Source organism: Triticum aestivum, chromosome 6A (assembly GCF_018294505.1).
Source record: "Triticum aestivum cultivar Chinese Spring chromosome 6A, IWGSC CS RefSeq v2.1, whole genome shotgun sequence".
Taxonomy (NCBI): domain Eukaryota; kingdom Viridiplantae; phylum Streptophyta; class Magnoliopsida; order Poales; family Poaceae; genus Triticum; species Triticum aestivum.
In genome coordinates, this window is record NC_057809.1 from 532047935 (window position 1) to 532070565 (window position 22631).

A 22631-nucleotide genomic window follows, 5' to 3' on the forward strand; every position below is an offset into this window, starting at 1 on the left:
AGTCAAAAAGGAACATCAAGTGTTGATGGTGAATAAAACCACTAAGTTCAAGAAAGGCAAGGGTAAGAAGAACTTCATGAAGGACGGCAAGCTGCCAGGAAGAAGCCAAAGAATGGACGCAAGCCCGAGACTGAGTGCTTTTATTGCAAGGAAAGTGGTCACTAGAAGCGGAACTGCCCCAAATACTTAGCGGACAAGAAGGCCGGCAAAACGAAAGGTATATGTGATATACATGTAATTGATGTGTACCTTACCAGTACTCGTAGTAGCTCCTGGGTATTTGATATCGGTGCAGTTGCTCACATTTGTAACTCAAAGCAGGAGCTGCGGAATAAGCGGAGACTGGCGAAGGACGAGGTGACGATGCGCGTCGGGAATGGTTCCAAGGTCGATGTGATCGCCGTCGGCACGCTACCTCTACATTTACCTACGGGGTTAGTTTTGAACCTCAATAATTGTTATTTAGTGCCAAGTTTGAGCATAAACATTGTATCAGGATCTCGTTTAATACGAGATGGCTACTCATTTAAATCCGAGAATAATGGTTGTTCTATTTATATGAGAGATATGTTTTATGGTCATGCTCCGATGGTGAATGGTTTATTCTTAATGAATCTCGAGCGTAATGCTACACATATTCATAGTGTGAGTACCAAAAGATGTAAGGTTGATAATGATAGTCCCACATACTTGTGGCACTGCCGCCTTGGTCACATAGGTGTCAAACGCATGAAGAAGCTCCATGCAGATGTACTTTTAGAGTCTCTTGATTACGAATCATTTGACACGTGCGAACCATGCCTCATGGGTAAAATGACCAAGACTCCGTTCTCAGGAACAATGGAGCGAGCAACCAACTTATTGGAAATCATACATACTGATGTGTGCGGTCCAATGAGTGTTGAGGCTCGCGGTGGTTATCGTTATGTTCTCACCCTCACTGATGACTTGAGTAGATATGGGTATGTCTACTTAATGAAACACAAGTCTGAGACCTTTGAAAGGTTCAAGGAATTTCAGAGTGAGGTTGAGAATCAACGTGACAGGAAAATCAAGTTCTTGCGATCAGATCGTGGGGGAGAATACTTGAGTCACGAATTTCGCACACACTTAAGAAAATGTGGAATAGTTTCACAACTCACGCCGCCTGGAACACCTCAGCGTAATGGTGTGTCCGAACGTCGTAATCGCACTCTATTAGATATGGTGCGATCTATGATGTCTCTTACCGATTTACCGCTATCATTTTGGGGCTATGCTTTAGAGACTGACGCATTCACTTTAAATAGGGGAAGAAACCTAAGCTGTCGTTTCTAAAAGTTTGGGGATGCGATGCTTATGTCAAGAAACTTCAACCTGAAAAGCTCGAACCCAAGTCGGAAAAATGCGTCTTCATAGGATACCCTAAAGAAACTATTGGGTATACCTTCTACCTCAGATCCGAAGGCAAGATCTTTGTTGCCAAGAATGGATCCTTTCTAGAGAAGGAGTTTCTCTCGAAAGAAGTAAGTGGGAGGAAAGTAGAACTTGATGAAGTATTACCTCTTGAACCGGAAAATGGCGCAACTCAAGAAAATGTTCCTGAGGTGCCTGCACCAACTAGAGAGGAAGTTAATGATGATGATCATGAAACTTTAGATCAAGTTGCTACTAAACTTCGTAGGTCCACAAGGACACGTTCCGCACCAGAGTGGTACGGCAACCCTGTCTTGGAAATCATGTTGTTAGACAACGGTGAACCTTCAAACTATGAAGAAGCGATGGCGGGCCCGGATTCTGACAAATGGCTGGAAGCCATGAAATCCGAGATAGGATCCATGTATGAAAACGAAGTATGGACTTTGACTGACTTGCCCGATGATCGGCGAGCCATAGAAAATAAATGGATCTTTAAGAAGAAGACAGACGCGGATGGTAATGTGACCATCTATAAAGCTCGCCTTGTCGCTAAGGGTTATCGACAAGTTCAAGGGGTTGACTATGATGAGACTTTCTCACCGGTAGCGAAGCTGAAGTCCGTCTGAATCATGTTAGCAATTGCCGCATTCTATGATTATGAGATATGGCAAATGGACATCAAAACGGCATTCCTTAATGGTTTCCTTAAGGAAGAATTGTATATGATGCAGCCGGAAGGTTTTGTCGATCCTAAGAATGTTGACAAGGTGTGCAAGCTCCAACGCTTGATTTATGGGCTGGTGCAAGCATCTCGGAGTTGGAACATTCGCTTTGATGAGATGATCAAAATGTTTGGGTTTATGCAGACTTATGGAGAAGCCTGCGTTTACAAGAAAGTGAGTGGGAGCTCTGTAGCATTTCTCACATTATATGTAGATGACATACTTTTGATGGGAAGTGATATAGAGCTTTTGGACAGCATTAAGGCCTACTTGAATAAGAGTTTTTCAATGAAGAACCTTGGAGAAGCTGCTTATATATTAGGCATCAAGATCTATAGAGATAGATCAAGACGCCTCATAGGTCTTTCACAAAGCACATACCTTGATAAGATATTGAAGAAGTTCAATATGGATCAGTCTAAGAAGGGGTTCTTGCCTGTGTTGCAAGGTGTGAAATTGAGCTCAGCTCAATGTCCGACCATGGCAGAAGATATAGAAGAGATGAGTGTCATCCCCTATGCCTCAGCCATAGGTTCTATTATGTATGCCATGCTGTGTACCAGACCTCATGTAAACCTTGCCGTAAGTTTGGTAGGTAGGTACCAAAGTAATCCCGGCAAGGAACACTGGACAGCGGTCAAGAATATCCTGAAGTACCTGAAAAGGACTAAGGAAATGTTTCTCGTTTATGGAGGTGACGAAGAGCTCGTCGTAAAGGGTTACGTCGACGCTAGCTTCGACACAGATCTGGATGACTCTAAGTCACAAACCGGATACGTGTATATTTTGAATGGTGGGGCAGTAAGCTGGTGTAGTTGCAAGCAGAGCGTCGTGGCGGGATCTACATGTGAAGCGGAGTACATGGCAGCCTCGGAGGCAGCGCATGAAGCAATTTGGGTGAAGGAGTTCATCACCGACCTAGGAGTCATACCCAATGCGTCGGGGCCAATCAAACTCTTCTGTGCCAACACTGGAGCCATTGCACTTGCCAAGGAGCCCAGGTTTCACAAGAAGACCAGGCACATCAAGCGTCGCTTCAACTCCATTCGTGAAAATGTTCAAGATGGAGACATAGATATTTGTAAAGTACATACAGACCTGAATGTAGCAGATCCGTTGACTAAACCTCTCCCTAGAGCAAAACATGATCAACACCAGAATTCCATGGGTGTTCGATTCATCACAATGTAACTAGATTATTGACTCTAGTGCAAGTGGGAGACTGTTGGAAATATGCCCTAGAGGCAATAATAAAAGGATTATTATTATATTTCCTTGTTCATGATAATTGTCTTTTTATTCATGCTATAATTGTGTTATCCGGAAATCGTAATACATGTGTGAATACATAGACACCGACATGTCCCTAGTAAGCCTCTAGTTGACTAGCTCGTTGATCAACAGATAGTCATGGTTTGCTGACTATGGACATTGGATGTCATTGATAACGAGATCACATCATTAGGAGAATATCTGATGGACAAGACCCAATCTTAACATAGCACAAGATCGTATAGTTCGTTTGCTAGAGTTTTTCCAATGTCAAGTATCTTTTCCTTAGACCATGAGATCGTGTAACTCCCGGATACCATAGGAGTGCTTTGGGTGTACCAAACGTCACAACGTAACTGGGTGACTATAAAGGTATACTACGGGTATCTCCGAAAGTGTCTGTTGGGTTGACACGGATCAAGACTGGGATTTGTCACTCCGTATGACGGAGAGGTATCTCTGGGCCCACTCGGTAATGCATCATCATAATGAGCTCAAAGTGACCAAGTGTCTGGTCACGGGATCATGCATTACGGTACGAGTAAAGTGACTTGCTGGTAAAGATTGAACGAGGTATTGGGATACCGACGATTGAATCTCGAGCAAGTAACGTACCGATTGACAAAGGGAATTGTATACGGGGTTGCTTGAATCCTCGACATCGTGGTTCATCCGATGAGATCATCGAGGAGCATGTGGGAGCCAACATGGGTATCCAGATCCTGTTGTTGGTTATTAACCGGAGAGCCGTCTCGGTCATGTCTACATGTCTCCCGAACCCGTAGGGTCTACACACTTAAGGTTCGGTGACGCTAGGGTTGTAGAGATATGAATATGCAGTAACCCGAAAGTTGTTCGGAGTCCCGGATGAGATCCCGGACGTCACGAGGAGTTACGAAATGGTCCAGAGGTGAAGAATTATATATAGGAAGTGATGTTTCGGCCATCGAGAGAGTTTTGGGGGTCACTGGTATTGTACCGGGACCACCGGATGGGTCCCGGGGGTCCACCGGGTGGGACCACCCATCCCGGAGGGCCCCATGGGCTGAAGTGGGGAGGGGAACCAGCCCATAGTGGGCTGGTGCGCCCCCCTTGGCCCACCCCCTGCGCCTAGGGTTGGAAACCCTAGGGTGGGGGGGCGCCCCACTTGCCTTGGGGGCCACTCCACCCTTGGCCGCCGCCCCCCCTAGGAGATCCCATCTCCTAGGGCCGGCACCACCCCTTGGGGAGCCTATATAAAGGGGGGAGGGAGGGGCAGCCGCCCCCTTGACTCTTGGCGCCTCCCTCTCCCCTGCTACACCTCTCCCTCTCGCAGAAGAACGGCGAAGCCCTGCTGCGGTGACTGCTGCATCCACCACCACGCCGTCGTGCTGCTGGATCTTCATCAACCTCTCCTTCCCCCTTGCTGGATCAAGAAGGAGGAGACGTCACGCTGACCGTACGTGTGTTGAATGCGGAGGTGCCGTCCGTTCGGCGCTAGGATCTCCGGTGATTTGGATCACGACGAGTACGACTCCCTCATCCCCGTTCTTTGAACGCTTCCACTCGCGATCTACAAAGGTATGTAGATGCATCCGATCACTCGTTGCTAGATGAACTCATAGATGGATCTTGGTGAAAACGTAGGATTTTTTTTTCTGCAACGTTCCCCAACACTAGCTACTAACTATGGACCCGTGGGTCTGATGTAAACTACTCACACTTCATCGGAGGGGCTTGGATGATGATGTAGAAGCCCTCCGTGATCGATGCCCCCTCCGTCGGAGCTCCGGAATAGGCCCCAAGATGGGATCTCGTGGATACAGAAAGTTGCGGCGGTGGAATTAGGTTTTTGGCTCCGTATCTGATCGTTTGGGGGTACGTGGATATATATAGGAGGAAGAAGTACGTCGGTGGAGCAACAGGGGGCCCACGAGGGTGGAGGGAGCGCCTGGGGAGCAGGCGTGCCCCCTACCTCGTGGCCTCCTGTTAATTGGCTTGACGTAGGGTCCAAGTCTCCTGAGTTGTATTCGGTGAGAAAATTACGTTCCCGAAGGTTTCATTCCGTTTGGACTCCGTTTGATATTCCTTTTCTTTGAAACCCTAAAACAGGCAAAAAACAGCAATTCTGGGCTGGGCCTCCGGTTAATAGGTTAGTCCCAAAAATAAAATAAAAGTGGATAATAAAGCCCAATAATGTCCAAAATAGTAGATAATATAGCATGGAGCAATCAAAAATTATAGATACGTTGGAGACGTATCATCCGTCGGTTACATAAATTATATGAATTGTGGTGATCTTTTAGTGATTGTTTATGTGGATTGTGTGCGTGTCTATGTCCATTTGATGATCTTCGTAGTGTGAACACGGAGCAGTCGCATGCACCGCGAAACGGGGTGGATGGACCTCTTGACTGGCGCGCCACTTCAATGTTTGAACGACATGAGAGGTCACCTCCACTTTTGGTCGGCATGAATGCGACACTTGAGTGGCGTTGACCGCTTCAGGCGGGAAAGTGTGCAGACGAGGAAGAGGGTTTGGATATGCCAGGTTTATCAAATGCTTGCACGACAGTGATCTGAACACCTGCAAAGCCCTACCTCGATTTGCTTCTGGTTGACTACAAAAAGAGTTAAATGCACTGGAGGTCCTAAAAGTTTCATAGGTTTTTCACTTTAGTTCCAATTCTTCCAAACTGCACCATTAGTTCCTATTTAGTAAGTGGTTCATCCGAGGTCCTTTTTCTCACAAGCGCTCGCTGACCTGCCGCGTGGCGCGTTGACTGATGCCACATCGACTAAGGGCCCAACCGCTAGGCGAGAAAAATACATTGGAGGTCCTAAAAGTTTCTGGGGCAATGTCACTTTAGTCCTACTTTTTCAAAATTCATGTTTGATCCTAATTCTATAGTAAGTGGTTGACCCAGGTCCTATTTTGCTCGATCGTTCGCTGGCCTGCTTGCATGACGTGTTGACCCATGCCATGTCAACTTAGAGGCCGCTGTGGTTGCTCTTTCTTGACACAAAGCCCCTTGTAACCCCCCTCTTGACATTTCTCATCCCCTGTCAAATCTCTCTCTCTCTCTCTCGTGCCCACAACACTGCCATGGCCAGGGCAGCAAGCTCCTTGGCAGGGAAGCGGGTGACGAAGAGGAGCGTTACATCATCATCAGCGGCATTGCCTCCTCCACAAGCTCCTACCGCATAACCTCAAATCAGAGCAAGCGTGTCGGCGTTCTGGGAACGGGGGTCCCCAGACTTGCCTGCCTGCGGCCTATGGCGTGGCTCGAGTGGGGGCCCAGTGCGGCCCAGCTTCATCAGCTCAAGCTCAAGACCCTCGCAAGGGGCCAAGCCTTGCGGGGCGGACGACAGGAGGCTTGCTCAGGAGCAGCCTCATCAGGTAGGCTCGCGAGGAGGTGGAGAGATCAAGGCAGGGGTGCCTCGCGAGGAGCCCGTGACGCAAGCCATGACGATCGAGATTAGGCGGGCGCCGGCCTGCGCAGTGTCCTTGTTTCCCCTTCGGTGCAAAGGGAGCAAGCACAGGCCAAGGCATCGGGTAAAGGTTACCATTCCGGTGCAACGAGACCAAGACCAGTAGAGCGGCAGGACGGAGGTCACCGTGGAGCCCAAGATGGCGTCATCACCAGTGCTTTTGGCAGTCGAAGACCACCTTTGGTCAGGATAACTTGTACTAGATGTTCCTCTTCAAAATGGCCAATTGTTGGCGCCCTTCCCGCTCATTATTTGGGAAGAGGAGCAGGGCCTCTATAAATAGGACTAGCCCCTGAAGAGAGGAGGGAAGGGAGAAAAAGAAGGGAAAGGAGATAGAGAAGAGAAAGAGAGATCCGGACCAAGTAGAACACACCGCACCAGCTCAAGAACACCTCTTGCGAGGCCGTTCTTCCCCCTGTATTGTTTATCATCAACCCCTGAGGCAATCCACCACACCACACACTGGATTTCTTGCGTGTTCTTCTTTCCAGCCTAGATTTCCAGCCTAGATTTCTTGCGAGACATAGAAGCGCGAGTTGGTAGGGGAAAGATCTTCGTGCGCACCCCAGAGTTTGAACCTTAAGGGTCCGCCGGAACTCGAAATCCGATATTTGGCGCGCCAGGTAGGGGTGCGCCGGAATATTTCTTCCGTTGTTCGCGTGTGATCTTCCGTCGTGTCCATGGCTGACGCTCGTCGGGCTCGCACCGAGCGTCGGGCTGCTCTCGCCACCCGCGTCGCCCAGATGGCGCCCGTCGTCGGACGCCCTCGTCGTTCCCCGTCGCCTGCCGCCAACACCGCCACCAGCCCGGTGGGGAACGAGCAGCAGGCCTCATCCCAGCATCCTTCGATGTGGCGGGAGGGCCGCACCGCAACCCCGTCACTGACTCCAACCGGTTCGTTGTCCCACGCCCGTCGCGTCCCCACGAACGCGCACGCCACGCTGCTCCTGGTAAGAGAGCTCTTGCACTACCGCCCCGTCGACGACCTCTACGAGGACTGGGTCGCCCGCATCACCGAGCTCGTCAGCGCCGCAGGGGGCTCTCCCTTGTCGTCCCTATCACTGCCTCGCCCTCCATTCCGCGCAGGGGGCGAGGATCAGGAGGCGCCCCCGCCACCTCCTCCCCAAGAAGGCGCCCTGGCTCCAAGGCGCGCAGCCCCAGGGCGAGACCCTCCACGTCCGGTGCCTGCGCGGCAAGAAGGGAGCTGCCAAGAGATCCCTCGTCCCCAAGAAGGTGCTCGCGCGCTCCCAGCACTGGCGCGCCAAGATCGCGTCCCTGCGCCTCCACGCCGAGACCCCGCGCTGCTCCAAGCGGCAGCACATGGTAATCACCAGGAGCAGGCCCAACACCAGCAAAGGGCACCGGTGGCCACAGCAGGCTGTCGCGCCTTCACCCCTGAGCTACGCGGCGTCACATGGCCAGGCAAGTTCAAGCCTGATCTGCCCCCTCGCTACGATGGCACGGCGGACCCCGCAGAATTCCTGCAGCTCTACGAGCTAGGCATTGAAGCCGCCAACGGAGACGAAAAGGTCATGGCAAACTGGTTTCCCGTGGCGCTCAAGGACGGCGCCCGCACCTGGCTCCCAGCACGATCTCCTCTTGGGACGAGATGCGCACTCGCTTCATCGCCAACTTCCAGGGCACTCGCGATCGGCCCCCGGCCATAAGCGACCTGCGCCGCATCAAGCAACAGCTAGGGGAGACCCTACAGAAATACATCCAGCGCTTCAACAACGCTCGCCTCAAGATCCCCAGGGTGACTGAGAAAGCCATTATCTCAGCCTTCTCCGATGGCGTGCGCGACATCAAGATGAAGGAGGAGCTGGCAATCCATGAAGACCTGTGCACATCCCTGGAGCTGTTCAACTTGGCGACCAAGTGCGCCAGGGCTGAGGAAGGATGCCTCTCCCTCCTCGAGCTCCCAGCTGCCGACCCAGAAGAGAAAAAGCCCAAGGCCAAGGACGTGAAGCGTAAGGGAGCTACCGTGCTCGCAGCGGAACCAGACACCAAGCGAGGCAGGGATCAGCCTGAGTCATCCAAGCGCAACCGATACTGCGTGTACCACGACCACCACACCCACAACACCAACGAATGCTAAGAGCTCAGGGCCATGTGAGATGGGCGTATCGGCCGACGCCCTGAGCGCAACGACAGGGGCTATGGCCGAAGAGGAGCAAGAGGTGGAGGACGATGGGAAGATCGTTGCCCTCGCCAAGGGTGGCGTGACCGACCTCGCGAGGATCGCTGGCAGGACCAGCCTCGCGAGGGAGGCTGGAGGGATCAGCATCGTGAGGTCGCCCGCACGGCAACGCAGGCCTCCCGCCTCTACCGCCACCATCAAGAAGGAACGAAGACCAACATCAAGACGAGGGGGCTGGGGGCTTCGAGGAGCAGCGCAATCGCTTGCATCTTGGGTGGCACCCAGGCCCCAGCATCACAGTGCATCTTCAAGCAGTTTGCTCGCGAGGTGAATGCAGTCCTCCCCAAGCTTGAGGCCACGTGCCCTCTCAGGTGGTCTGCATGCGCCATCACGTTCAGCTCAGCGGATCAGCTCAAGTGCGTGGCAATGGCCGGAGTTCTCCCGATGCTTTGCTCCCCAGTCATCGGCAATGTGCAGGTCACCAGGACCCTCGTTGATGGCGGAGCAGGACTCAACGTCCTGTCCGTCAAGACGTTCGACAATCTCCAAGTGCCGTATGATCAGCTCCAGCCGACCAAGCCTTTTTCAGGAGTCACTGATGGTTCCACTGTTCCGATAGGGCAAGTTCGCCCGCCAGTCACCTTCGGGCAGCGCAACAACTACCACACCGAGCTCATCGACTTAGACGTCGCCCACATTCGCCTACCATACAATGCCATCCTCGGGTACCCAGCCCTAGCCAAGTTCATGGCAGTGACTCACCACGGCTACAATGTCCTCAAGATGCCAGGAAGCGGTGGAGTCATCACTGTACCCTGTGAGGAAAGGGACACGGTGTGTTCACTTGAGCGTGCATTCCAAGCCGCAGCAATCGAAGACCCAGATCACAGGAGCGGAAGACTTCCCGAGGCGACCCTTAAGAAGAAGAAGGCTTCGCCTGGCCCAAGCCATAAGGAGGCAGACGCCTCCAGAGGCGTTGCGTCAGGATTTGCGCCCGTTTAGGGAGCGCCACCATCTGTCGCATAGGAAAGCGCGCCCGGCGCCCTCCTCGGGCAGGGCTCGGGGCTCTTTCTTGGAGAGCCACCAACTTTGCCAAGGTCACGAGGGAGGCGCTCGGGAACCACTTGGAGGGGTGCTTCCAGGCACGTTTCCCCCAGGAAGGTACGAGGCAAGGAAGAACAAACCCTCAGGAGTTCATCGCAGGAAACACTCAGGAGCTACAGGAGTCGAGAGTCATGCACGGCAGCCGCCGCTTGCCCGCCATGGCCCCACATCCAGGCGAGGATGGTGGGCTGTGCGTCTGCATCGATGCGCCAGGGCTCAACCGAGCCGCATCTTAGGAACGCCTCTGGCCTTCGTGCGTGGGGCGTTGCGAGGGTCCACCTCACAGCTACGTAGCATGCCTTTCGGGAACGCGGTCGCCGCTCATCAGCGCCTGCTGAGGAGCATTCTGGAGGCTCGGGAGGTCAGACATTATGCGGTCCTCGCGGAGGTGGAGATGGCCCTCGAAGACCTACCCGTGCCCCCGGAGCCTCCCGAGGCTCCTGGGCCTGGGGGCTCGTGAGGGTCGATGTCTTCACCACGCGTCGCCCACTTCTTTGGCATCACTTCATCTTCAACGGCATCAGGTGACATCTTCCAAGTTCCATTTTTAGCTGGGAGAGCCCACAGGGCCGCGTCATTCCCAGGTCGCGTGGGTCCGTCCTTGCGGCACATATCCGTTTTGCTTATGCTCTTTACCTACCTTGTTGGGGGCACCCCTCGGGCTGCATCATCCCCAAGCTGCTCGGGCCTGGCCCAGCGGCGTTTGCTTTTCCCGCATCTACCTGAAACGGATTTGCTCCTTCTTACTTAACATACCTGACCTAATCGCCTGCTCGATTGATATCTACCCATGGACCCGCTCACTCTGGCACGAAGTCTGCGTACGGGTCCGTCCCTGCAACGCTGATAAATCTGAGTGGTCGAGCTCTGGCCGCGGCAGCCCCGCAAGGCACCACCTCACCAGGCCCTCAGTGCCCCAATCACTCCCTCGGAGCGACCAATGGTTGGCTGGCAACCATAGCGATAGGTCTTGTCTCTCCTTGTGATTGGTATGCAAGACCCACTCCAGGAGAAACGTTGGGGACATCGCGGGCTATCTCTCCCTCTCTCCGGCATGGACCGCTTGCACGTTAAAAGGGGGGCGCCTGACCATGGCGACTCATGGGCTCCTACTGGCTCTCCAGACCTCACCTCCTGGCCTTGACCCACGGCATCGCGACCTGTCATACCAGTGGCGGCTGAGATCGCTCGAGGGCCGGGACCTGAGGACGTAGAGCATTAAGGATAGTGTGGGGAAGTGGGAAGAAGCTCGCGAGGACCTAACCCAGCAGCACCTCAGCTACCGCCACTGGGGCCGGGCGCCCCGTCGAAGAACTACCCCAAACTCAAAAGATAAGTCACGCCCTTACATGAGCTAGAACAACGCAACACCAAACCCTCTCCTAGTGCAGCTCTGTCACGACAACGTTGCCTTCCTTTCTCGCCCAGTGAGGGCTGCTCGAGCGCTAAAGGGGACCTCCCGAGCATCGCCACTCGGGGGCTCTTACCGGACCTCGGGTCGCTCACCTCCTGGCCTTGACCATGGCATCGCGGTCTGGCATACCAGCGACGGCTGAAGCCTGCCTGGGGACTGGGACTTGTTAGCGTAGAGCGCTAAGTCCTCGTGAGGATAGAAAGGGGGAGCCGAGCCGGGACAGGACAAGCATCTCGCATCGATTCATATTAGGGATATAATGTTCGCAAAAGACATGGCACGCGCCTTACATACCCCCACGGGGTGTTGCTTCGATTCCTCGCAGGGAACAAATGGTGCTAATCCTAAGGAACACTAATTGTTCGCGCCTCCGCAAGCGATGCCATCATCAACAGTGGACTGCCCGGCACCAGCGCCAACCCCACCCAGATCAGTGGTGTCGGCGGCCCGATGCAGTTGCCCTACTCCGAGCACGGCGCGAGCTCGGAGGCTCGTAGCTGTCGTCGCTCGTCTCCGGAGTCATGAGAAGCTCGGGGGAGCCGCTGGATTCCCCAGCTCCTCTGCTGCCGCCTGAAGAGCTGCTGGAGGGCCGATGGACAGGCCAGGTCCTCGCTAGTCCGATGCCCCTACCGCTTTCCTTGGGGCAGCACTCCAACCGGCGTCCTTCAGCATCGAAGACCTTGAAGAACATCAGGGAGGCATCGTCGTTTTCAAGATGAATTATGAGGGCACCCTCCGTCCGGCAGACCCGTGCGATCTCACCCCAGCCCCGGGTCATGTAGACCTTGCCCGGAGCGGCGACCGCGACCTCCCCTCCGGTCGCGAGGGTGCTGCAGTCGGCGTGCTGCAGCCAAAGCTCCAGACACCCGCTCGGCGGCATCTCGAAGGCGAAGGAGGGAGGAAGGCGGATCCAAGAGCATGGGGGCATGGCGGTGTGAAGCACGAGCTCACAGGAGGAGCCCTCGGTGTGGACTCCAGGAGGAACGACGCGCACCGTCGTGACTCGCCGGCGTCGGCGGTGGCACCGTCAGTGTCGCTCGACGCCCTCTTCCCTAGGGCCCTCGATTCGGGCGTACAAGGGCAGTGGAAACCCAGGCGGCAGCCGCTTGTACCAGGGCCTCGATGCCTCCTGCCAAGCAACCTCATCTCAGCGGCAGGGGACTAGCCATTTCTTCGGCGGAAGAGGGTCAAGACCTTCTCGGGGGGCCTTTCCTTTCTCTTCTGCAGAAAACCGGCGGATTGGTGCCATTGGCGTAAGGAGAAGCAAGGACGAGGAAGAGGAAGGAAAGGAGTAGCAGGAAGGGATAAGCTAACGAGGCTCATGCAGCCCCGTACTTATAGCCGGAGAAGGCCAACCGTCGGCCACCACGATCGCAGGTAATCATGACCCATTTCTCTGCATGCAGGGACTTGTCAAGTTGAGCGGTTGCCGATGCATCGTGGGGAAGCGCAGACGCCCATGTCCAACCAATCGCCACGCGGAACCCAAGGCCGCAGGATATTGGGGCCCGCGGCGCTTCGCGCTTGCCCCTTCACTTCTCTGCTAAGCCAAGCCCGGGCGCGCCTCGGGCCCGGGGGCTACTGTCGGCATTCTGGGAACGGGGGTCCCCAGACTTGCCTGCCTGCGGCCTGCGGCATGGCTCGAGTGGGGGCCCAGTGCGGCCCAGCTTCATCAGCTCAAGCTCAAGACCCTCGCAAGGGGCCAAGCCTTGCGGGGCAGACGACAGGAGGCTTCCTCAGGAGCAGCCTCATCAGGCAGGCTCGCGAGGAGGCGGAGAGATCAAGGCAGGGGTGCCTCGCGAGGAGCCCGTGACGCAAGCCATGATGATCGAGATTAGGTGGGCGCCAGGCGGGCGCCGGCCTACGCAGTGTCCTTGTTTCCCCTTTAGTGCAAAGGGAGCAAGCACAGGCCAAGGCATCGGGCAAAGGTTACCATTCCAATGCAACGAGACCAAGACCAGCAGAGCGGCAGGACGGAGGTCACCATGGAGCCCAAGACGACGTCATCATCAGTTCTTTTGGCAGCCGAAGACCACCTTTGGTCAGGATAACTTGTACTAGATGTTCCCCTTCAAAATGGCCAAATGTTGGCGCACTTCCCGCTCATTATTTGGGAAGAGGACCAGGGCCTCTATAAATAGGACTAGCCCCCGAAGAGAGGAGGGAAGGGAGAAAAAGAAGGGAAAGGAGAGAGAGAAGAGAAAGAGAGAAAGAGAGATCCGGACCAAGTAGAACACACCAAACCAGCTCAAGAACACCTCTCGCGAGGCCGTTCTTCCCCCTGTATTGTTCATCATCAGCCCATGAGGCAATCCACCACACCACACACTGGAGTAGGGTATTACACCACATCGGTGGACCGAACCAGTATAAACCTCGTGTCCTTTGTGTGTTCTTCTTTACAGCCTAGATTTCTTGCGAGCCATAGAAGCGCGAGTCGGTAGGGGAAAGATCTTCGTGCGCACCCCAGAGTTCAAACCTTAAGGGTCTGCCGGAACCCAAAATCCGACCAAGCAGTTTGAGAAACTTAATGAAACAGTGCAAATCAAACTAAATCAATGCCTACATGTAGTGATTGTGGTAGAGTAGAGAAAATCACATAGCCGTGTCCAGTGATTTTCACCCAACCGGTGTGCACGGGGTGTCCAGTAACTTTTGTTGTACCCTGTGCGCACGGGGGTCAGATACCACGTGCACACGGGTGAGGGAGTCCTGGACTAAGGGGTCCTCGGGCGTTCGGCTTGTTATCTATGGGCTGGACTGATGGGCTATGAACACGTGAAGACCGAAGACTACACCCGTGTCCGTATAGGACTCTTCTTGGCGTGGAAGGCAAGCTTAGCGAACAACTATGAAGATTCCATCTTATGTAACCGACTCTATGTAACCCTAGATCCCCTCGGTGTCTATATAAACCGGAGGGTTTAGTCCGAATAGGATGGACTCAATACCTTGGTCATACAGGCTAGACTTCTAGGGTTTAGCCATTACGTTCTCGTGGTAGATCAACTCTTGTAATACTCGTATTCATCAATATCAATCAAGCAGGACATGGGGTATTACCTCCATTAAGAGGGCTCGAACCTGGGTAAAACTTCGTGTCCCCTGTCTCCTGTTACTGTCAACCTTAGACGCATAGTTCGGGACCCCCTACCTGAGATCCGCCGGTTTTGACACCGACATTGGTGCTTTCATTGAGAGTTTCGTTGTGCTGTCGTTAAAAGGTTTGCTGGCCCCTTCAATCGTCAATAATGGCGCTGTCTATGGAGAAGCTTTCCTCCTCAGACAGATCTTCGTGTTCGGCGGCTTCGCACTGCGGGCAAACTCATTTGGCCATATGGAGCAGATCGAAAGCTACGCCCCTGGCCATCAGGTCAGATTCGGGAGCTTGAACTATGCCATGGACATCCGTGGAGACTTGATCTTCGCTGGATTCGATACCACAGTAGCCGCTCCCGATCACCCTGATGATCATGACCTAAATCTGTCATCGGGCCGCATCCAGGAGATCGCTCCTGTAACCGCTCTAGCCCTATAGCCGGAGCAGGCCGCGCCATCCAAAGACGAGAAGATTAACCCCACCACAGAGGCGGGAGGCCGCAGATCCCACGGCGTTGGAGCCGCACATGGACCTGGCCTCACTCGACGCCTATGCCACCGAAACACTGGACTCATCTCCGGCTGTAGGTTCCGAACCACGCGAGCCCGCGGATGTCGTGCTTGATTGTTTATCGATCTTCGAATTCAGCACCGCAGACATCTTCCATCACTCGCCTTTGGGCGACGTGCCAAACTCATTAAAAAACATGTCCTTGGTGGAGGGCTCTTGGCTGAGCTATATCCGGCTCGAGCTAGGGGCTGACGATGGAGAATTTTGCTTCCCACCTGCCACCCACTTCATAGCAACAGTCGAGGATTCGACCGAAACACTGGATTACAACTCCGAGAATATTGACGGCATGGACAATGATGCCGAAGACAACGAAGACCCCATTGATACAATTAACGATGAACGGGACGACAGGCAGGATAGCCCCGGTAAACAGGCCACGCATGAAGATTCGGAGGATGACAATTACCTTCCACTCTCTGAGGATGAGGAGAGCCTCGGTGCCGAAGATTTCATCGTGCCTGAGAACCTTGTGAGCAGGAGCGCCTAAAGCGCCAACTAATAGCCACTGCAAGGAGCCTGAAGAAGAAGAAGCGGCAGCTTCAAGCTGACCAAGATCTGCTTAATGATAGATGGACCAAAGTCCTAGCCGCCGAAAAATACGGCCTTGGTGGCCCAGCCAAAAGCTACCCGAAGCATATACCGCTACCCCAGGGCGACGATAAGGCGTTCGAGCCCGTGCGATCATCGCACAATGCGGCAGGTCGACCACAACTTGGTCCGGTTAAAGCGGCAACTCAAGCCGAACAACAGACGGCCCCACCTCGCTGTAAAGGCAAGAACAAAACAGCTCAAGGTTGTACATACAACCTTCAACAGGGCTGGGGCAGTAAAACAGGATACCCAAGAGCGATCTACGAATCGCAAGGACACACCTCGACACGTGACGACGACCACCTATTCAGACGCGACAAACCTAGCCACGCCTGGGTTGAAAACCACAAATGGACTCTGTCAGAGGTACGCCGCAGTGTGGCCCAACATAGAGGCACCGCACACCCTCTATGCTTCATAAATGAAGTAATGGAGCATGAATTCCCAGTCGGGTTCAAACCCATGAATATCGAATCATATGATGGAACAACGGATCCCGGGGTATGGATTGAGGATTTCCTCCATCAAATCCACATGGCCTGCGGAGATGACCTTCACGCCATCAAATACCTACCACTAAAACTCAAAGGACCAGCTCGGTACTGGTTAAACAGTCTGCCGGAAAATTCTATTGGTAGCTGGGAGGACTTGGAGGACGCCTTTCGCAACAACTTCCAAGGAACATATGTCCGGCCACCGGACGCCGATGACCTAAGTAATATTGTCCAGCAGCCCGGAGAGTCGGCAAGGAAGCTCTGGACCAGGTTCTTAGTTAAAAAGAACCAAATCATCGACTGTCCGAACGTGGAAGCCTTTGCGGCCTTCACACACAGCGTCCGGGATGAATGGCTTGCATGCCACCTCGGTCAAGAAGGACCTAGATCCATGACAGCCCTTACCGCTCTAATGACCCGCTTTTGCGTGGGAGAAGACAGCTGGCTCGCTTGTAGAAGTAATAGCACTAGCGACTCGGGCACTTCCGAAATCCGAGATGGCAATGGCAAGCCACGACGAAGCAAATACAACAGTCGCAATGATAATGATAGATCACGCGACACAGCGGTTAACGCCAGATTCAGCAATCCCAAGCCCGGTCAACGGAAAAAGCCATTCAAGGCGAATAGAGACGGACCATCCAACCTAGATAGGATACTAGACCGACCTTGCCAGATACACGGCCACCCCAACAAACCAGCCAATCATACCAACAGAAGTTGTTGGGTCCTCAAGCAGGCCGGCAAGCTCAACACCGAACAAAAGGGAAGGGGGCCGCAAGCCAATAGGGACGACGGAATGGTTCAATAGCCAAATGCAGAGGGCCAGAAGCAACTTCCCCCCGAAGATCGATCAAATCCGGAGAAATAGCAGTTCGGCTTCCGCCACCCATCTCATATACACGATGAAGCTATACCATGTGTCGTGGATTTGTCACGGCAGGTGTCCTAGCGAAAGGACTTAGTCGTGGAGCCATCGCTACGAGTTTACTTGAAGGGGTTAAAGCGGACACAAAGACACGAGGGTTTTATACTAGTTCGGCCCCTTCGATGAAGGTAACAGCCTACGTCTAGTTGTGGTGGAATTGATATGATCTCGATGGCTAGGGAGCAAACAAGCTTTGCCTAGGCTCGAGTTGTTGTTGTCTCCCTTGAACCGCCGCCGGGTCGTCCCCTTATATACACGGGTGACGCCCGTCGGTCCATAGAGTCCCAGCCGGTTCATATTCGTATCCCGGTCGGTATCTCTCTATTCCTAACTTACAATACAAGTTATACATCAGGTCGGTTTACAGCTACAGATTCTAAACCGACTATAGGCCTTGGGCCTTCACCTGCTTATACCACTATGAAGTTAACCCGGCCCAAGTAGGCCGGTTTACGCCCAGTGGTAATATCCCCAACATTAGGCCCCAGATTGATTTGAACTGGTTCATGTCAATCCTTCACACCATCTTGCGTCTTGGATGTCTTCTGTTAATTGGCAAATCTCCATGTCGTCATCATTTTTGGTTGCTGTAAACCGGCATGACGTCATCAGTTTTGGCTACTATAAACCGGCATGACGTCATTATGAAATTCATAACGCCCTCTTAATGACAGCTCCTGGATTCGCGCGTTTGACCTAGCTCAGTTGCCTTATAAATAAGACCGAAGGGTCATTTCCTTTCTCTTCCCCTTCGTCCCTTCTTCTTCTTCTTCCTCACGTCGCCGGCTTTGGAGCTCCGCCACCACCGTCGACCTCTGCCTCGTCTCAGGCTGCTGCATCAACCTGTACGTACCAGAGTGTTGCGGCGTCTTTCCGCATCTTCTCCGTTCCCGGCAAGTCCTCTCTCCTTCTTAATCTAGATCTGTTCTTAGGGTTTCATGTTCTTGCTATGTTCATTGCGTGTTCATGGCTGTTCTCTGTCCCTGAATGCATCTGTGAACTTTTACTGTGCTTAATAGCGATCCCTTTAGTATCCGCTTGCTATTTCTCATCCAAGCTCATAAATCTCCTGCACATATCTGCTCGATAGTTCACTTCTGTTTCCGCCTTAGTCTTCGAAATTTTTCCTGTTTTTTATGAGCTTGTTGTAGATCCGCGGCTGTAACATAATTTTGTGAAACTTGTTTCTGCATAACCAGTTATCCATAGTTTCAATTGCTTCCGATGCTTAGGCCAGGCGGTTTAACTTCACCATAGAGAAAAAATTACTAGACCGGTATATATGTCATTAGTCCCCTGGTTGAACCGCCAGAATCCATCTGATGCTGCATTGTAGAAGACCGGTTTATGGGTACTGCCCCCGGTTTACCGTAATTAGATCAACACCGTTTCATCCGGCATGTTCTTGAACCGGATCACTTATTTCTTGTAGATCTCATCATGGCCAAACAAGTGTACGAGTGCAACTGGGTTCCCTCCCGTGTCACAGAATCACAGCTGAACGATCTAGTCCTGATTGGCGCTTTGGATAGCAAAGACACGATTCATTGGAGGGTTCCTGGAGATGAATGTCCTCCTACACCCCAGGAAGGAGAGGTCGTGGTCTTCACAGATCATATGGCCCGGGGCTTCAAACCGCCCGGCTCCAAATTTTATCGGGATGTATTAGCCAACTTTCAACTCCGCCCACAGGATATTGGCCCCAACTCCGTCACCAATCTATGCCATTTTCAAGTACTTTCTGAGGCATACCTTCAAGAGGAGCCTTCCGTCGAGTTATTTAGAGATCTCTTTCATCTGAACCGCCGTACTGAATTCACTGACGGCCCTAATACCGAACTGGGCGGTATGGCCATTCAGAAGAGGAAAGAAATCACCTACCCTCACGTCAAACTCCATACGCACCCCAAAGAATGGAACGTGAGTTGGTTTTATTGCAAGGATACATCTCCTGACAATGAAAATCCCTTGCCTGGCTTCCGTCCAGAACGGCTCAGCAACACTCACCCTTTTCCACAAAGGCTAAGCGCCAAGGAGAGAATTAAATATGCTCCTCAACTGTCCAAGCTCCGGGCCTTCATGGCCAATGGTTTAACAGGAATAGACCTTGCACGCTGCTGGATATCATGGAGCATTTTGCATCTAAGCCGGCGCCCAAATTTGATGTGTGAGTATACTGATAGTGTCGATGACCCACTCCGACACACTAAAATCCAACTCCCTGAGGACGAAGTCACAGAATCTGTGAAAAAGATGCTGAATGAACCGGAGCACCTCTGTGCTCAAACCGGTCTGCTTCCTTACTGCACCACCAACAAACCACCAGCGGTAATATTTCAATTGCTCTATTGTTGAACCGGTTTACTATTTTATACGTTCAACGTTTTAATTGCTGCTGATCCAGGGTGATAATCCATTCTGGAGTAAGAAACTTCCTCAAGACAAAACGGAGAAGGCAGGACGGCCAACCCGGCCCAAGACCAAGGTTATCAAGAAACCAGCTCATAAGAGAAAAACCACCGCTTCTTCTGACCCAGCTATTGATGATGATGTGGGTAATCCGGATCTTGAGGTAGAACTTGATTCACTTGGCTTACTTTTTACACGCCTTATTGATGATGATGTTTGTCAGGATGATGCTTAAGCCAGCAATGCGGTTTTCGTTGAGGTAACCATTCTCTCTTCCGATTCAGAAATCTTGCCTTTGCCAAAATTTCGCCGGGCAAACCGGAAAGTTAAATTTTCTCATCCTCTTGCTTATCTGGATTCCCAATTTCTTATGAAGACCCAGCAACACGAAGCTCACCGCACAACCCAGCACAGTGGCCAGGTAGTTACCTCTGCCGGTTTACCAAACAGTCCGGTTCGAAAACGCCGCTTCGAGGTCTCCGACATTTTTATTGATTTAAATCGTAAAGCGGGTTTCTTCCGTCAACCTCTTAATCCATCCGACTCCGATTATCAGGTCACTTCTCATTCATCATCTGGTGAATCATCGGCCACCCAGCTACCACCTTTGAAAACAGTTGCTGGGTAAGTTAAACCGAACATATGCTTCCAGTATACTGCGCAATGGTTTACACTTTTCCTTAATTTTTATCTTTTCTTCCAGGGCTAAACCGAAACCAAGCAAGAAGGCCCGCCTGGATAAAGCGGCTGAAGAGAATGTGGCCCCAGAACATGACCAAGCGCCGGATCGTGAAATGTTTACTTCTGAAGATATCCCCAATGATCCTCCTCTGCAAGACAACATTATCCCTGAAGAAGGTCTTATTAATACTCCAGCGTCTGCTGATCCACCTGCCAGCTCTGTCCAGATGGAGAAATCCCACACTCCTGCTGACAAAACGGCCGCACCAACCCAAACCGGCGAGTCAAAAGATGATGATGTTGTGATTACTGGTGTAGGCCGCTCTGAACCCGGGAATCCTGCCACCCTTACCAGGCATATCATGAAAGAGGATTCTTCCCCTTTGAACAAAGGAAAATGGGATGTTGAATTAGAAACATATGCCGCTCTGAATGCTCAAGATCTTCACTCTGGCTATTTGAACCGGCTTTACACTAGCCGTGACTGTGAAGCTGGCCTGGTCAAAATGATGAGGGATAAATTTGAGGTAAATTCCTTCTTTCTTTTCTGCCATTGCATTCATCCCGGTAGCCCCCAAGGGCCGGTTTGTGACCTTGGTAAAACCGGGACTTGATCCTGAATATATATTTTGTGAAATCCGTCGGCATAACCCTCGAGGGCCGGTTTAGCATAAGCAAACCGGGGCTAAAAAATAAAAAGTTGTCCTTAGAACATAACTTGATCAAATAGCCATTAGCCCCCAAGTGCCAAGTTGAATACTTGTATTGAGCTTGGGACTTTGTAATCGAGCAATATACAAAAAATTGAAGGTACATTAGCCCCCAAGTATCAGGCATATAACTTTGTTATGTGGTTGATACTTCAATTTCTTGGCTCGCCTGTGTAAAGCTTTAAAATGCCATCTGTATGCAGGCTGAGATTAAAATCAAGGAGGCCCTGAAGACCCAGCAAGCTGAAACAGATAAAACCAAGCAAGAATTAACCAGCGCTTTGAACACTGCGGAACGACTGAAAGAAAGTTTCAAGAAAGAGCGGGCTGACTGGGCCACTGAGAAGGCCGGTTTAACCAAAAGAGCAGAACATGCTGAAGCGGCCCTTAAACCGGTGGTGGATGAACTGACGGCCGTACAGCGACAAATACACTCTATGACTGCTGCAATCTTTGGTAAACTCCTTGTAACTTCTGTGATGAATTTGAATCTTCTGTATCGTAAGTCCGGTTTGAGACCATTCCAATCTTGTTGTAGGCACACGTATTGGGCACTTAGGAAATGATGTGCGGAAGAAATTGAAAGCTGCCTACACCTTGGTAGAACAATTGTATACCGGAGCCCAACGGATCATCACCACAGCTTCTCACAACAACCCGGCGCCCTCTTTAATCCAGGACACTCTTAGCAAGTTGTCAATGCTTCCAGCCCGGATTGAGGAGCTGAAAAAATCTGCTGCCCGAACCGGAGCCATCAATGCCTTAATCCGGGCAAAGGCATGGGTGCCCGACTTTGATCCTGTGGAAGCAGCTCAAGGCTATCCCAGTCTGAAAGAAGATGGCTCTGAGTTCAACGAAGAAGATTTAAGGGCCATAAACCGTGCAGTGTGCCCTCTTGCTTGCCAGTTAGCTGAAGAGGCAGATTTGACGCATTATCAAGCGCAATATAACAATCAAAACAAGCGAGTGCCTGCCCCAACTGTTGAAGCGGAGAATCTGATTCCTCCAATCCGTAAGCACACTTACGCCCCTGATATTGAACCGTCTTCCCTGATCCATGAAGAAGCTGTTTTCCAAGCTTTAATGGGAATCGACTGGACCACTGTTGATTTCCAGCCAATGGGTAGAGACGAGGAAGCTGAAGCGGCGGAGGATGAGGAGCAGGCTTGAACCGGAAGCCGGTTTGAAGAACTATCTGCAACATCCTTCCACAAAAACAATGATTTTGTTTGGGCACCATGCTGCCTTGTAATAGGATAGTTAAAACTTCTGCCTGGAATATGCCTTCGTGCATAAGTACTGAAGCTTTTGCTTGAAAAACTTTAATTCCTATTTCCTGCAATCAGAAAAATTTGAACTGCCATGTTTGGGTATAAAGCTAGCTTATCCAAGCCTGAAGCGGTGGTTTTTATAAACCATTACCGTCAAAAAGGGAGAAAGTAGCCCCCGTACAAACCGTACTGACTTAATACGAGCCCCTGGTTACTCCATGATGTGAACAGGGAAAAGGTAAACCGGGCAGAATCCTCCGGATTAGAAGGGGGACCAAAAATCATTGGCTGACCCGGAAGAAATATACTTGTTGACATAAAAAATCCAACAAAAAACGAACAAACCATGGAAG